This window comes from Triturus cristatus, chromosome 1_2, assembly GCF_964204655.1.
Source record: "Triturus cristatus chromosome 1_2, aTriCri1.1, whole genome shotgun sequence".
Lineage (NCBI taxonomy): Eukaryota > Metazoa > Chordata > Amphibia > Caudata > Salamandridae > Triturus > Triturus cristatus.
Window position 1 is genome coordinate 949,329,251 of NC_140580.1, and position 14,335 is coordinate 949,343,585.

The 14,335-nt window shown below is 42.3% G+C and overlaps 1 protein-coding gene across 1 annotated transcript in view; it reads left to right on the forward strand.

The window, feature by feature from the left end:
- The first annotated feature begins 1,103 nt into the window (after positions 1–1,103).
- Positions 1,104–14,335, forward strand: part of LOC146868422 (P2Y purinoceptor 4-like) — a 98,714-nt gene continuing 85,482 nt past the window's right edge. The window contains exon 1 of the mRNA XM_085615445.1: positions 1,104–1,229. The gene's annotated coding sequence lies outside the window, so the exon portion shown is untranslated. The remainder of the gene's footprint in view (positions 1,230–14,335) is intronic.

Here is a 14,335-nt window from a genome sequence, read left to right on the forward strand (position 1 = left end):
AAATTCCCCCGTTATAGTTAGTGCAGGCAACTATAACTCACGCGACCGCAATCTTCTGCTGATGACATATGTGTCTTTATGAAAAAAAAATATTTGTAATATATGTATAGCTAAAATTTAATGGAAGAAGACATGGGCAAATAAGTGTCTAAATACAGTATTAGCATCAGCAGAGGATTGCGGTCGCGTGAGTTATAGTTGCCTGCACTAACTATAACGGAGGAATTTCATTGGTTTTTTACGAGTGAAATGTACAGCTAACTATAACATGTGTGAAACCTATGGTTTTTTCAGTGAATATATATATATATATAGAGAGAGAGAGAGAGAGAGATATGTATATAGTCAAGATATATAGCTGTGGAGTCAGGAATATTAAATATTTACTTCATTTATATGCACTTACCTTTCAATATTTTTGTCTTCAATATTTACTCCATGATATTCTTATATTTCGATATTTCTATATTTCACATTTAGTAGCACAAAATTTACTGTCCACCTAAGTGACTCCAGACTCTTGTGCAAAGAATCTGCCCTCCAATTACAACTGAATTCCTCCGTGAAGTCACAGTGCCACCCTGCACAGAAGTAATGGCTCCAGAGTCACAAGGAAGCGGATCCAAAATTGCTGAGAAAAATGAGGGGAAATAATTAAAGTGAATTCATTTAACCAGATATTTCTGTAAGTTACTGCATCATTTTAGAACGCACAGCTCACACAAAGAGAAAAATGCAAACCATGCTCACTGTAACCAAAGTATTATCTAAAAATAAAGCACTGACTCAAAGAAATATCGGGTTAATTGAATTCTCTTGACACAGTGCAGGCGCATAAAAAACAGGCAATCAGCACGGCTTTGTAGAAGCAAAGCCCATCACGATACGCCCCGAGCCCAATGTTCCTTGTCCACCACCACACCTCAGGTGGGAAGAACTTGAGGTAAAATTGGTGCCAAGCGTTATTCCTCATTTGTTAAGCGAGAAAGGGAAGTCAGGGTTCTAAGTGAAACTTGAGGTCTCGAGTATGAAGGCAGGAAGAATTGTCTGGCAGTCCTTATCTGTTGTAAATATCGCTGCATGTAGAACAAAAGAGGATGTGTCTTGTGAAAACGCTTACATTATTCGACTATTTCCTCCTGTGATATATGCAGCAACAAAAGAAGCGTCTCTTTTCAGACCTGCTGTTACCTCTTAGCTGTACTTCTTGGTGATTTTCAACGGTACAGGTACTGTATTTTTGTTGACGTTCGAACGTTGTTATTTATATACCTGTTCACAACATGTATAGAAAATAGTCATTAGGAAGAATGAAAATGTATAAGACTTAGCAACGCTGTCAATCAAGATTGTTGTCTATTTGAACCTAGGAAGTTTGTGTTTGAACTAGATTAAGACTGCTAGAAAAAGTGAAATATTATTCCAGACTTTTTATTTATGTGAAGGTTTCTAAACGGAAACTAGTCAACGCAGTCTCTTGTTAAGAAAGTGTTGATGTGAATGAAGCTCCGCGTGTGTGGAAAGTTTGGATTTAGACTAATGGAAAGATACGTTTATGTTATATCTAATAATGCGGTGAAGTACCCTCTGTCCAGGGTGACTTATAATAAATTGGCTAAAGTAACCCCTTCTGCACATTCTAGGGGTACAATTCACGAAGAGTTCTGTGACCATATAGAGGATGAGACCGAAGGCTGGTTTCTTTTATAAGGAAAGGGAACTCAAAGGTTACTTGCATTATCTTTCTATTTTTATACATGGTCACACCATCATTCTTCCCACAAACCTCTCAATTCCTTGGGTTTTGCTACTTCATGTAAAAGAGGTTAATACACATGCAGGCATGTCGAATAAAAGAAAAACTAAATACACCAACAATTATTTGCCAATTTGTTGCAAAAACATATTAGAATGAATGTACTGTAAATTAGATTAAAAAAGGCTGTATCTCAGAATAAGAAGTAATATGCAGAGATATTCTCACCCCTTCAATGAACTATATGAAAAAAATAAATGTGATGATAAGGGCGAAAATCGTTTAAACTGCTGGTGCAATGATATTCCGTGACCTGCCTTTCACCTTGGCACTGGCAAGAGGTAGTTTAAGATCACAATTCAACTGTAATATGTTTTTACAGTTGAGCATCTATCTAATTTAATTTTTACAGGTGACTTGAGACATCCCAATGTGACTATAATAAGAAAATTACATACAGGTTTGTATATCTGGATTGCCCGTTTTGATGCATTATATCATTTTAATTTAAGGTATAGGGTATTTTATTCCTTATAATACATGGTCTGACCATAATCCTCCTCCAAAACATTTAAATTTTTGGTCACTTGATCCTTCATATGAATAAATATGACTGCAAATATACAGAATAAATGCAGTGTCTGTAGTGCAAAATTGAACACACCAATACACAGCTAGTCATTTGTTGCAAAAACATATTAGGTGTGTCTTAATGTAAGTCAACTTACAAAAAAGCTATATTTCATAATAATGTGTGGTAATATGCAGAGAAATTCCTGATTTGCTGTGATAACCTTTAACTGCACAAAAAATAAATATGCTGCCATAATGGCCCCTTTCAGAGACTGGCGGTTTACTTCAGGGAAACAGTAAAAAAAATATAAATGCTAATTCAATTAACCTATTAATTGAATAAACAGTACTTGTATTTCTGCTCTTTGACCTGACCTTCAAACTGTCTGCTGACATTGACAGAAGCCATGGTGATGTCACAACTCAACTGTTATAACTTATTATATTTTTGAGGAGCTACTTGATTTTGCTTCATTAGTGTTGTCACAACTATACTCAGTAGAGCATTACCCGAGTCTGGAATGCAGTCCATATCCTCACTGCTGAAAGCATGCACATGGGAGCATAGTAGCAAGTTCACATCGTTGGTCTTCAAAACTGACTTTCCTGGAATGAACAGTGCCAATATCGGGAAGAACGTGGTTGATGCCCCATCAGGTCAAATGGGCAACATTGTGTTCATCACGGAATTAACACCCCACCACTGAGAGGGAGCAGAGAGTACATTGCAAGCCCGTCTCTCAAAAAGCCAGTTCCCATAGCAAGTCTAGTGGCGGAGACGACTAAGGAGGAAAGGCTACCTCCTCTTACATGTCTTATGTGCTGGATTCCATGGAAGAACCCTCTACCGCAGAGTTCACGCTACCAGTGCCAGGCTGTCCTTTGTCTTAAGAAACCAAACTCTTACCTAGGAGATGGGTGGAGTCTGGTTTTATCAGGTGAGGGGCTTGTTGTACTTCAACCCCCTCTATCCCTATCAGAATATGGAAGTGCCAGCAGTTATCACCCGGGTAGGGTCTGTGCTCATAGAAATAGTGATAGATCTCTAGAGGTGGGACCAAGCCTTCTTCAGGCCTATATAACACAGTCCTTGCCTTACAGTACTGGTGGACAACATGAGCTTTCACGATGGAGGGTGATGTACCCTTTTATCTCCCTGCAGGCATGTGGGGTTGGCCCTGTGAGGAGGAGGGGAGGAAGAGCCACTCGGTAGATAAAGGTGGGAAAGCTGGGGTGTAGGGATGGAGATAGTGTTCATTTGAATCTCTCTGCAGGTAGGATAGGCCCCTAATGCTCATCAAGTCCTTATAGGGAAGCCTTCATGCAACCTGTGAGAAATCTAAATTCTTTGAAAGTAAATACTATATTGGGGCACAAGAACTTACAACATGCAGAGCAAAATGACTGTAGCTATGCTTTATGTCCCTTAGGTCTCTGAAAAGTAATTGCAAACGCCTGGAGCGTCAATGGAGGGTGAATTACTCCGTCGCTGCTAAGCTGGCTTACAAAGCCTCTTTGAAAGAGCTGCACAGAGCAATTACGGTGGCCAGAAAAGATTACATAGCCACACGGATTAACAACTAGGATAAACAAGTCAAAGAATTGTTTAGGTGGGTTAACTCCTTTCTTAATCCCCGCAAACTAGTTACTGATGCTCAGCCGTCGCACTCTCCTCGTGAGGAACTCTCTGACTTTTTTGACAATAAAATTTGGGTGGTCTATAGCTCTTTCACAGACAGAGTTGAAACAGTCAAATCAGATGTCAGTGAGAGAAGTGACCCGAAACCTTTTTTATCCTGTTTTGCCCCTATTTCTCAACAGGTGGCACTGGTTGAGATGCTGAAGTGCAGGTCAGGTGCCCCAGGGGACCCTTGCCCCCTCAAAATATGGAAGAAAGCAGCTCATTCCGCCGGCCAGGTGTTACTCCACATATGGAACACCTCTCTTGGTTCTGGCACCTTTCCTGATTTAGGGAAACACGCCAGACTCCTGCCTCTGAAGAAAAAACCCAATGTCGATGCTGGGGTCTTGTCTAATTATGGCTCTAACACCGACCCACATCCAGAGATTATTGGTCTGCCTGGGGGGTCTTGCATGCGCTTGTGTATCTTGGGGAGGGGGTAGAAGTGGCATCAGAAGATACACGACTTTCTCTGGGTCATCTCTGGGAAGTAGCTCGGACAGCGATACCAAACGTCCAGGCTCAAGCACAACCACAACCGACCAGAGCCACACCTACACAGACCAACAACCTTTTTTAGTAGAGGAACCATGGTGGGAACACCGAGGCTGAGGCCGTCCCTGGGGCAGACCCAGGGGCACGAGACAACCAATGTGGAACCAAGGCAGGGGGAGTGCCAAGAGACAGGCACACTTTCAACAGGATTCACACGGGGATATACAGACACGGCGTCAACACTACAGATGGTAGTCTATACCCCAGAAAACCCTGTAGTCAACCTGTCGGACTACATATTGAAACCCAATGAACAACAAATCCTCGAGAAGGGACTATCCTTTGTCCCTACCTCCATGCCCAACAATTTCAACCTGAAAGTGGAACTCCATCAGTTTTTCCGTAAAATTAGGTTAAGACACTACTTTCAAAAGATCCCCCCCAACCCTATTTTTTCAGGTAGTGGCTTGCGACCGCCTTCCAAATTTAATCCACCCACAAATGCCATACCACACAAAATTCTGGCTTATGAACAGGTGGTGATGCGGGATGTGAACAAAATCCTCGCAAACCGTCAATACATGAAGCACAATATGAGCAAACCAGAACGTGAGGCCCTTGAATCCTTAAAAAACAACACCAACATAGTCATAAAACCCGCCGATAAGGGCGGGGCAATAGTCGTTCAGAACTCTTGGGATTACAAGAAGGAAAACCTCTCACAGCTGGCAGTCCAAGGGAACTATGAGAAACTTAGGCTGGACCCCACTGAGGGTATTAGCGAAATCATAGCCAGCACTACATTAAAAGCACTTGAAGAAGTATACCTTAACAAACAGGAATTTGATTACCTTAACAATTAACACCCCAGGATGCCCACCATTTACACCCTCCCCAAGATACACAAGCTCAAACAAGACCCCCCAGGCAGACCAATAATCTCTGGATGTGGGTCGGTGTTAGAGCCACTCTGCAAGTATATCGATGTGTTCCTAAAACCAATTGCAGAAAATACAGCCACATATCTCAGGGACACCATGCAGACTATACAATTGGTGGACGGACGTCCACATGATCCAGAAACCAGCCTACTGGCAACCATGGATATTACGGCACTGTATACGAACATTGCACAGGCCGCCGCACTCAGCTGCATAGAAACAGTACTGAATAAACGACCAGCCCCACACAAGGTCCCCAACTAACTTTATTGTTAATCTCTTGAAAATTGCTATGACTATGAACTACTTCTACTTTCAGGGCCAACACTATTTACAAACCAAGGGTGTGGCGATGGGTGCTAGCTTTGCCCCTAATCTAGCAATCATATATATGGATGAATATGAACAGAAATATGTCTTGAGTGACTACAACCCCTATGAGGAATGCATAGCTCTGTGGCGGCGCTATATAGATGATGTGCTCATCATCTAGAAAGGTAGCGAGGAACAACTTAGATCATTCCACGCTTGGCTCAACACTTGTTCGGAAGATATTCAATTTACTCTAGAACTTGACAGAGGATTTATAAACTTTCTAGACATCAAGGTGAACATAGACTGCGATATATTGTATACCAGCCTATTCAGAAAGAATAGCGAACGCAACACACTACTCCGTTACTCGAGCCACCATCCGCGCAACCTCAGGGATAATCTTCCATTTGGCCAATTCCTGAGACTGCGCCGGAACTGTACCAAAAAAGAGGACTACTTCGATGAATCGACTAGCCTCATGTCGAGACTACTAGAGAGAGGATACCCCATCAGACTCCTAAAAAGAGCACGCAAACGTGCTTGGTACAATCACAGGGAGTTCCTCCTTACACCCAAACAGAGGAATAATATAAGTGAGGAACGTATAGTGTGTGTCACTACCTTTTCCACAAAAAGCAATGAAATTAAAAAGACTATTAACAAACATTGGCATTTGATCTCAGATGAACTAGGCAACATGCAACCTCCTCTTCCCGCATGTAGGAAAGGCAAAAACGTGAGGGATCACGTAGTGAAATCCCTCTTACCCACCATGAACACCCCACGTCAAACGACCCTCTGGGGTCTACCACCCATCAAGGGACACTATAAATGTGGCCATTGTAAAGCTTGCCCCTTGACACAAGAGCTAACTCAGTTCACACACAATGACCGAACGCACACTCTGCAAAATCACAGCAACTGCAACAGTACTGGGGTTATCTATGCCATCACTTGCCCATGTGAGTTTATGTATATAGGTCAAACTGTTCAAAAAGTGAAATGCCGCATATTACAGCATTGCAGCCACATCAGATGTCGAGTACAGGGTGCACCGTTAGTGGACCACTTTACTACGTTTGGACGCACCCTGGAGAACCTCAAATGGTGGGTGATAGAGAGAGTCAATCCCAACCCTAGGGGGGAGACTTCTCTAAGATACTGAGTACACGGGAGTGTAGATTGATAGACACACTTGATACTATAACATGGGGTCTCAACAAATACGAAGAAATAAACAGGCAGGTGGCAGTACTGAATAATGGCTAGTTCCATCCATCTACGTCTGGAAGACGTTTCCATACACTAGAATTTCATACCACCCTACCTGGTTGTATACCCTGTGAACATCCTTGTTATCACTTTCACGTAACCTGACATCTACAAACATATCGGTCTCATGCTTTCATGAACTAGTCACGCAGGCATTCTACACCCATCACATATCAGAGGCCCTTATACACAATAGATTTAATGCGTGAGTCATATGCGAATTCCAATAAATGTTATCCATGTATATGTACAGAATCTATCATTACGCTCTTGGTAACATGTGCCTCCCTCTTAATAAACATCCATTTAGAAAAATACGAATGTCATTGACTGTGGCCACCGTATATGTGCAGGGTCTAACATTACACTACTGGTAACCCGTGCCTCCTTCTTAATGATGCCTATTTTTATTGCTCACTGTAATTATGTTCACTTTGTCTGTTTTTAATTCATGTTGAACTGTGTCCTTTGTGTTGATCTTTATAATTTATTGCAATGTTTTTATCCAATCTCGTATTCACTCAAACAATATAAGAGATACAGTCGCCATCTCGTGGCTGTTCATGAGTCTTTCCACCATTTCCTACTGTACGCGCTGACAGCGTGAATCACACGCTGTCAGGACTGTAATTGAAACGTCCTCGAGGCAGCTGCTCTAGCTTCCTGCCCTCCCGGGCGGAATACGGACGCCGGCTTCGCTCGCACTAAGGTAATCCAACCTTCGTGACTTTCCCTGAACACCCCAGTTTAGTCCATTTGGGATAGGGGCCTAATTCCCTTCCCGTTTATTTATTTTCCTTTCAGCGCGTGGTATTAAGTGCCCCGTAAATTGTGACCGTCAACTAGGCCTGGCCGGTAAATTCCGTTCCGTTCGCGGAATTTGCGGAATTTGGGTAATTTCGCGTTCCCAATATGCGTGTTCGCGAGATATTTCACCCCGAGCACGCAAACAGCGATCGCGAACAGGAAAAAAGTATCGCGAACAAGCAATTCCGCGTGTTCGCGGAATTTCTGCGTGTTCGCGGAGATTTTTTACCGTTTCGCGGAGATTTGCGTAACGCGATTACGCAAATTCCGCCCACCCCTACCGTCAACTCAGGAGAATTTCACCGGCACGTTTCCTCAATCGCGTGTGTGACATATTCCTACTCCTTCTGCCACATTAAGGTAATTTATGTACTGCTCTCAGCCAACATTACTTTGTGGGTTTTGGAATTTCAAGTTCTCAAAATAGCCTTCCGTTTTTATCATCCCTAGAGCCCTTACACATTGTGCCGTGTTAAACGAATTTACCCCTTGGAGGAATCCACACCCAAACCTTTCTCTATGGGTAAGCCAGCAATCCCATGTACCCATAGCAATTCCTTCCTAGATGGTGCAACTTCCTAACCCAGCCTCTCCCTTATCCTGTAGGTATATGACTTATCCATTGTACCTGCCTCTGGTTGCCCCCCCCCTACAGTCCTGAAGAAGACCCGCATGGCCGAGGCCTAAATTACCCTTGGAGCCCCTAAGACGGGTCGAAACGTCGACGCCCCTCAATAAGTCCTGGAACACGAGTCATATTCCATCATGCTAACACAAACTTAGCTGTTTCCGAATTATACCAAAAATTTATTTTTATGGATGTACGTGGCCAGGCCCACAAAAACTGGAATGTATAACCAGTCAACCGCTGAAATGTTCTAATTTCTCCTCTACCTACACTATCTTTAATCTTACCTTCACCCCACAAACACCTAAAGCACCTTTTCCTGCACGTTCTCTAGGAGCAACCTTCCCCTTTCACCTTGATTTAACAGTGAATGTTTAACTGTTCGCCATATGATATATTATTAAATATTTTGGCATAAGTAATTTGGTTGTTGCACTCTCTCTCTTTTTTAATTTAAATTACTGTATTGTTTACTGTGAGCGGAATTATGTTCTGTGCTCAGAAAATGATTTATGGAAGTCTAGACTGTGGATTGGATACATACCATTTGTTTTGAAACTTTAGGTCTAGGATCATTGATTTTTGTATCAAATTGTACCCAGGTCCTTTGACTCTTTTGGGTAACCCCATTTTTTGTAAAGATGCTGGAAAAGGCTGTCCAGCGACAACTGGCTAAATTTACAGAGATCAATAACATTTTACATGACACGCAATCTGGCTTTCGAGCAGGCTTTAGCACAGAGACGGCCCTTGTAGAGGTGGCCGAATCAGTGAGGTCAGCGGTAGATTCGGGGGCAACAGCCATGCTGGTGCTCCTGGATCTATCTGCCGCATTTGATACGGTTGATCATGATATTTTGGTTCAAAGCCTTCATGACTTCGGCATTAGGGGAACCGCCCTTGAGTGGGTGAGGTCATTCCTCCACAAGCGGACTAAAAGGGTGGCTGTACAACCTTATCAGTCGGAGCAGAAGCGCTTGTGGTGCGGGGTGCCTTAAGGATCAGCGTTAAGCCCACTGTTGTTCAACATCTACTTGGACCCCTGTTTTCACTCATTGCCAACTGGGGGGTCAATGCCGATGACACCCAGCTGGTGTTCTCTTTTAAAGATCAGTCGGCTGAGTCCTTAGGTGCAGAGTGTGCAGTCCCTGTTTTGAGTACAGAAACCTGCAGGACCCAAGATCGTATACATAGTAACATCAAGACATGGATATTTAATCTCTCTTTTGTCAGTACTTGTCCACTCCAAAAAGGACTGTCGACATTTCGACCCCCCTAAATCTTGTAGGTATGTTATTCCTTACATGGGGTCTTCATTAGGACAAGGGGTGAAGGGAGACACCTATAATGAATTAATGGTGTGTCATAAATCTGGTGATACCACATGTATACTTGGAAACGTCGACAGTCCTTTTGGAGTGGACAAGTACTGACAAAGGAGAAATTAAATATCCATGTCTTGATGTTACTATGTCCATGTATCTATTTCGACTTTATATGGCTGGATTGGTTTCCAACGGTATTCTGATGTGTATCACTTGCACATCATAACCTTTCCTACCCTCACAAGTGCACACCTTCCCTTTTGAGCACATTTTCACCTCCGCCTGGAGCATCTGTATTATATATAGTGATGTACAGACAACCCATGCTGTTTTCATTGAATAAATCAGTGTGTTTTGAACTTAATCATAATTGTGAGATTCAATTATATGGTGAGGTTGTGTTCTACATTTTAAAGTGTGTACCACTGCGACCACTGTTTTCTTGTACCACAGTTTACCCGGGTCCAGTGGTCTATCGGGTTACCCCATTATTGTATAACTCAACATTAAGTAACTTTAAGCAACAACTTATAGTGTCTTAACATAAGTTGAACTATAACTGCTGAATTTCTATGGTTTTGTATAGGTAAAATGTCACCCTAAGTATCACGTCCATATAACATTTGATTTTTTCAGTTAATATATATATATATATATATATATATATATATATATATATATATATATATATATATATATATATATATATATATATATATATATATATATATATGTTCCAAAAACCGCTCCTGCTGGATTGCTCGACCCAAGGGGGGTGGCGCAAACGCCGGCGGAGCACACCGGCTCGTAAATATTTCCCCAAAGTCCAATACTGCGCTCTCAGTTACCAGTAAAATCCAAGATCCAAAATAGTATCCAAAGAGGTGTTTATTCCTCACAACAACGCGTTTCAACTCTATGCAGAGTCTTGATCACGTAAGGACAAACAATAAGTGAGCAACAGATAAAGTCTTCCGGGAGCGGTAAACAGTGACAAAGGACAATCCTGTTGGCCCATGTCAGTACAGTGGCAGACATTTTGCAATGGGAATACATACGTAAATCGTAACACTGTGGCAGACATTAGGCAGTGGGAATATATGCGTAAATCGTGATAGCAGTACATGAATGATTATAAAGAGTTGATAATTGCTGAGTGAGCATGAATAAATGTGCATAAATATGCAGGATCAACACATATAGTTGTATAACAGATAATCTGTATGATATACATGAATCGCATACACCACATAGACCGCAATACACCACATAGACCGCATGACTCAAGATACGGCAAGTGCCGCTTGTCACAACGCAAGATACGTCTCAGCAAGTGCAGAGTGCACGAGAAATTGCGGGGGAGTTGCTAGTGATGTGCATTCGTGCTGGGAAATGTCAGGACGCATGTCACAGTATAAAAAGCAGCTATCGTGTACGATGCTAGAATAGTCATGTGGGTGAAAAGATCGCTGTCTTATATTGGCTAGTGCCACAAATATTAAATAAATCAGATAAATCAAAGCTATGTGGGGCAAGTGCCCGTGTGCGCCTGGTGCAGTAAAAGTCCAGAATGAACATGGAAGTTAGGAATAGATCGGCGATCACTGTACCATACCCCCAGAAGCTCCATCCAAATGCAGTGAAAAAGGGGGGGGAAAGGGTAGGAAGCCCGTGAGTGTGCACGTGATTGTGATGAGCTCCTTCCTTCCCTCCTGCAATAAAACAGAGAACAAAACAGTGTTATCATCTTAAAACCACAGACACAACAAACATAAATGATGTTGTCATTCTAATCAGTGTGTTACAGACAAGGAGGAGGGGGAGAATCTAAACAGGTTTGGCCTACAGTATGTTCTGCTGGGTTAAGTAGGCAATGAACCAACACACAGCCAAAGCAAAGCGGAAAGAGATAAGCATAAGTCTGTAAAAGATCCATTCATCATGATGCATATTATGACACATGTGTGATACACATTAATACACATTACTTAAGGTGTACTGCCATCTCCTCATCCTGGTTCAAACCCCCGGGGTGTTTGGTCTGGAAATCTACAATGTATATAGATTCCCTTTGTCGTAGTTTGAGTACTCTATCACCCCCCCTTGGGTTATTGGAAATCTGTTCCAGGATAAAAAATCTCAGGAGGTCAGGATTGGAGAAATGTTTCTCGTTCCAGTGTCGAGCCACCGCATATTTGGCATCAGAATGTATGATGGCCCGATAGTGTTCCAACACCCGTTTTTTCGCCATCAATGTAGTGCTCCCTATGTACCATAATTCGCAGGGGCATACAATCGCATAAATGACAAATGTCGAGCTACAGGTAAGGAATTGTGTTATCTCTTTGTGTATACCATTGCAACTGACCTTTTTGCAGTGAAAACTCCTCTTGCATGCTTTGCAATGGCCGCAGGGAAAGAATCCCTGCAACCCATGTTCCTGTCTCTGTGGGTACCTGGTGACATCATTGTGTAGTAGCATATCCCTGAGGTTCCTCCCCTTCCTGTATGTGACACCGGGTCTCCTGGGGATAAGGTCACCAATGGTGGTGTCTGATCTAAGAATATCCCAGTTTTTGTTCAGGATACCTTGTATCCTGCGTGAATCTGCACTGTATGTCAAAATGATTCTAGTCTCAGTGTCTTCATCAGTGGTGATGGTATTGGAGAGGGTGGTGGCCCTATCTATTGTGTCTGCTCTGTTTTTAGCTTTGCTCAGTACCCAATTGGGATAGCCTCTGTTCTTGAAGCGTTCCAACATCCTGGTACTTTCTTGTTGATAGGACACCTCAGTGTTACAGTTCCTTCTTGCCCTGAGCAGCTCGCCGTAGGGGATACTCCACTTGAGAGCATCCGGGTGGCTACTCAAGGCATGCAGGATGCTGTTGCCTGCCATCGCTTTTCTGTAGAGGGATGTCAATATGCAATTGCCCACGATGTCAAGCTTGACATCGAGGTACTCAGCCGAGCTCTTACTGATGCTACCAGTGAGGACGATATTGTAGTCATTGGTGTTGAGTAGGTCAATGAATTCAAGGGCTTCGTTCTCCGCACCTTTCCAGACCAGAAAAAGATCGTCAATGTATCTGAGCCACATGATGGTATGGCCTAGATACTTGACAACATTTGGGTTCATGAATACCTCTTCCTCCCACTTGCCCATGAAAAGATTCGCTAGACTCGGCGCAAAGCAAGAACCCATCGCGGTACCCGTAGTCTGTCTATACAGGGTACCGTCGAAAAGAAAGATGTTATTGGACAGACAGAATCTGATCATGCTGAGAATCATCTTATTATGCTCCCTGTAGTGTAAAGGTTTGGTGTTGAGAAAGTATTCACACGCTGCAATACCTTGTTCATGGTCGATGATCGTATACAGGGATTGCACATCTAAGGTAATCAATAAACAGTCATCATCCACCTGTAAATCATTAATCTTACCCAGAAAGTCCTTCGTATCCCTGACATAGCTGGGCAGGTTGCTGACAAACCCTCTCAGAAAAATATATATATATATATATATATATATATATATATATATATATATATATAATGGCTCCAACTACACCTCAGACCAGCGCACTCTCGGACGGGTGCTTAGTAACGCGGAGGTGCATCCGCGTATAACATGCTCGCTCACTCCTTTCTCCCTTCTGGCATAAGGAAAGCACTCACAGGGGTTTTCTTTAGAGTTTCTTTTATTAATTCATCCGCTTTGCAACATGACGCGTTTCGGCTGACGCCTTAGTCTAATGTTTTCAAGTTTCGCGCCGAAAAGCGGCAGACATTTAAAAATACGTCAACGGTCACATGATGCATTTTAAAATGGAAATTGAAGAGAGACCACTGAACTTTCATATTCAGGCGCCATATTGGAGTATATAATCCCCCATCATTCCCGATATTCAAAAACAAACATTGCTGAATTATTTTCAACAAAGAGTATGTAACTTTAACAAAAAACGTGAGAATCACATTATTTGAAAACAAAGTTAAAAAATATTACATACAATTAACAATTTTTGTTTGTCGGGATCAAATTAATCACGCCGTGTATCGGCTACAGATGCTGAGGTGTGGTCTCTCACATTATGCCGTGTATCTGCTTAAACCATACATAATGCACTGTAGACCATATTGTACAAAAGGCCGTAAAGAGTACATGAATCTGACTTCCTAATTATTATGCTGAGCAATCATGGAGCTACTTGTTCAAACTGAATTTAGTCACCCAGATGTACTGCCAATTCTTCCCCTTCATTCATTCCTTTAGGTATCTTAGTGCCCAGATCAATGATATATCTTGATTCCAGTTTACGTAACTGCTTAATCCTGTCCCCTCCCCTTATATTCATAAGGATCTGGTCTAGCCCGTAATATCGCAACAGCTCCCTGTTGCTTTCATGTTTCTCAGAGAAATGTCTTGCCACTGAATAAGTTGCATAATTTTTTGCTATTGCCCTCATGTGTTCCAAGATTCTTACTTTCACTGGGTGAATAGTACTGCCGATGTAACGCAGTCCACATGGGCATTCAAGACAG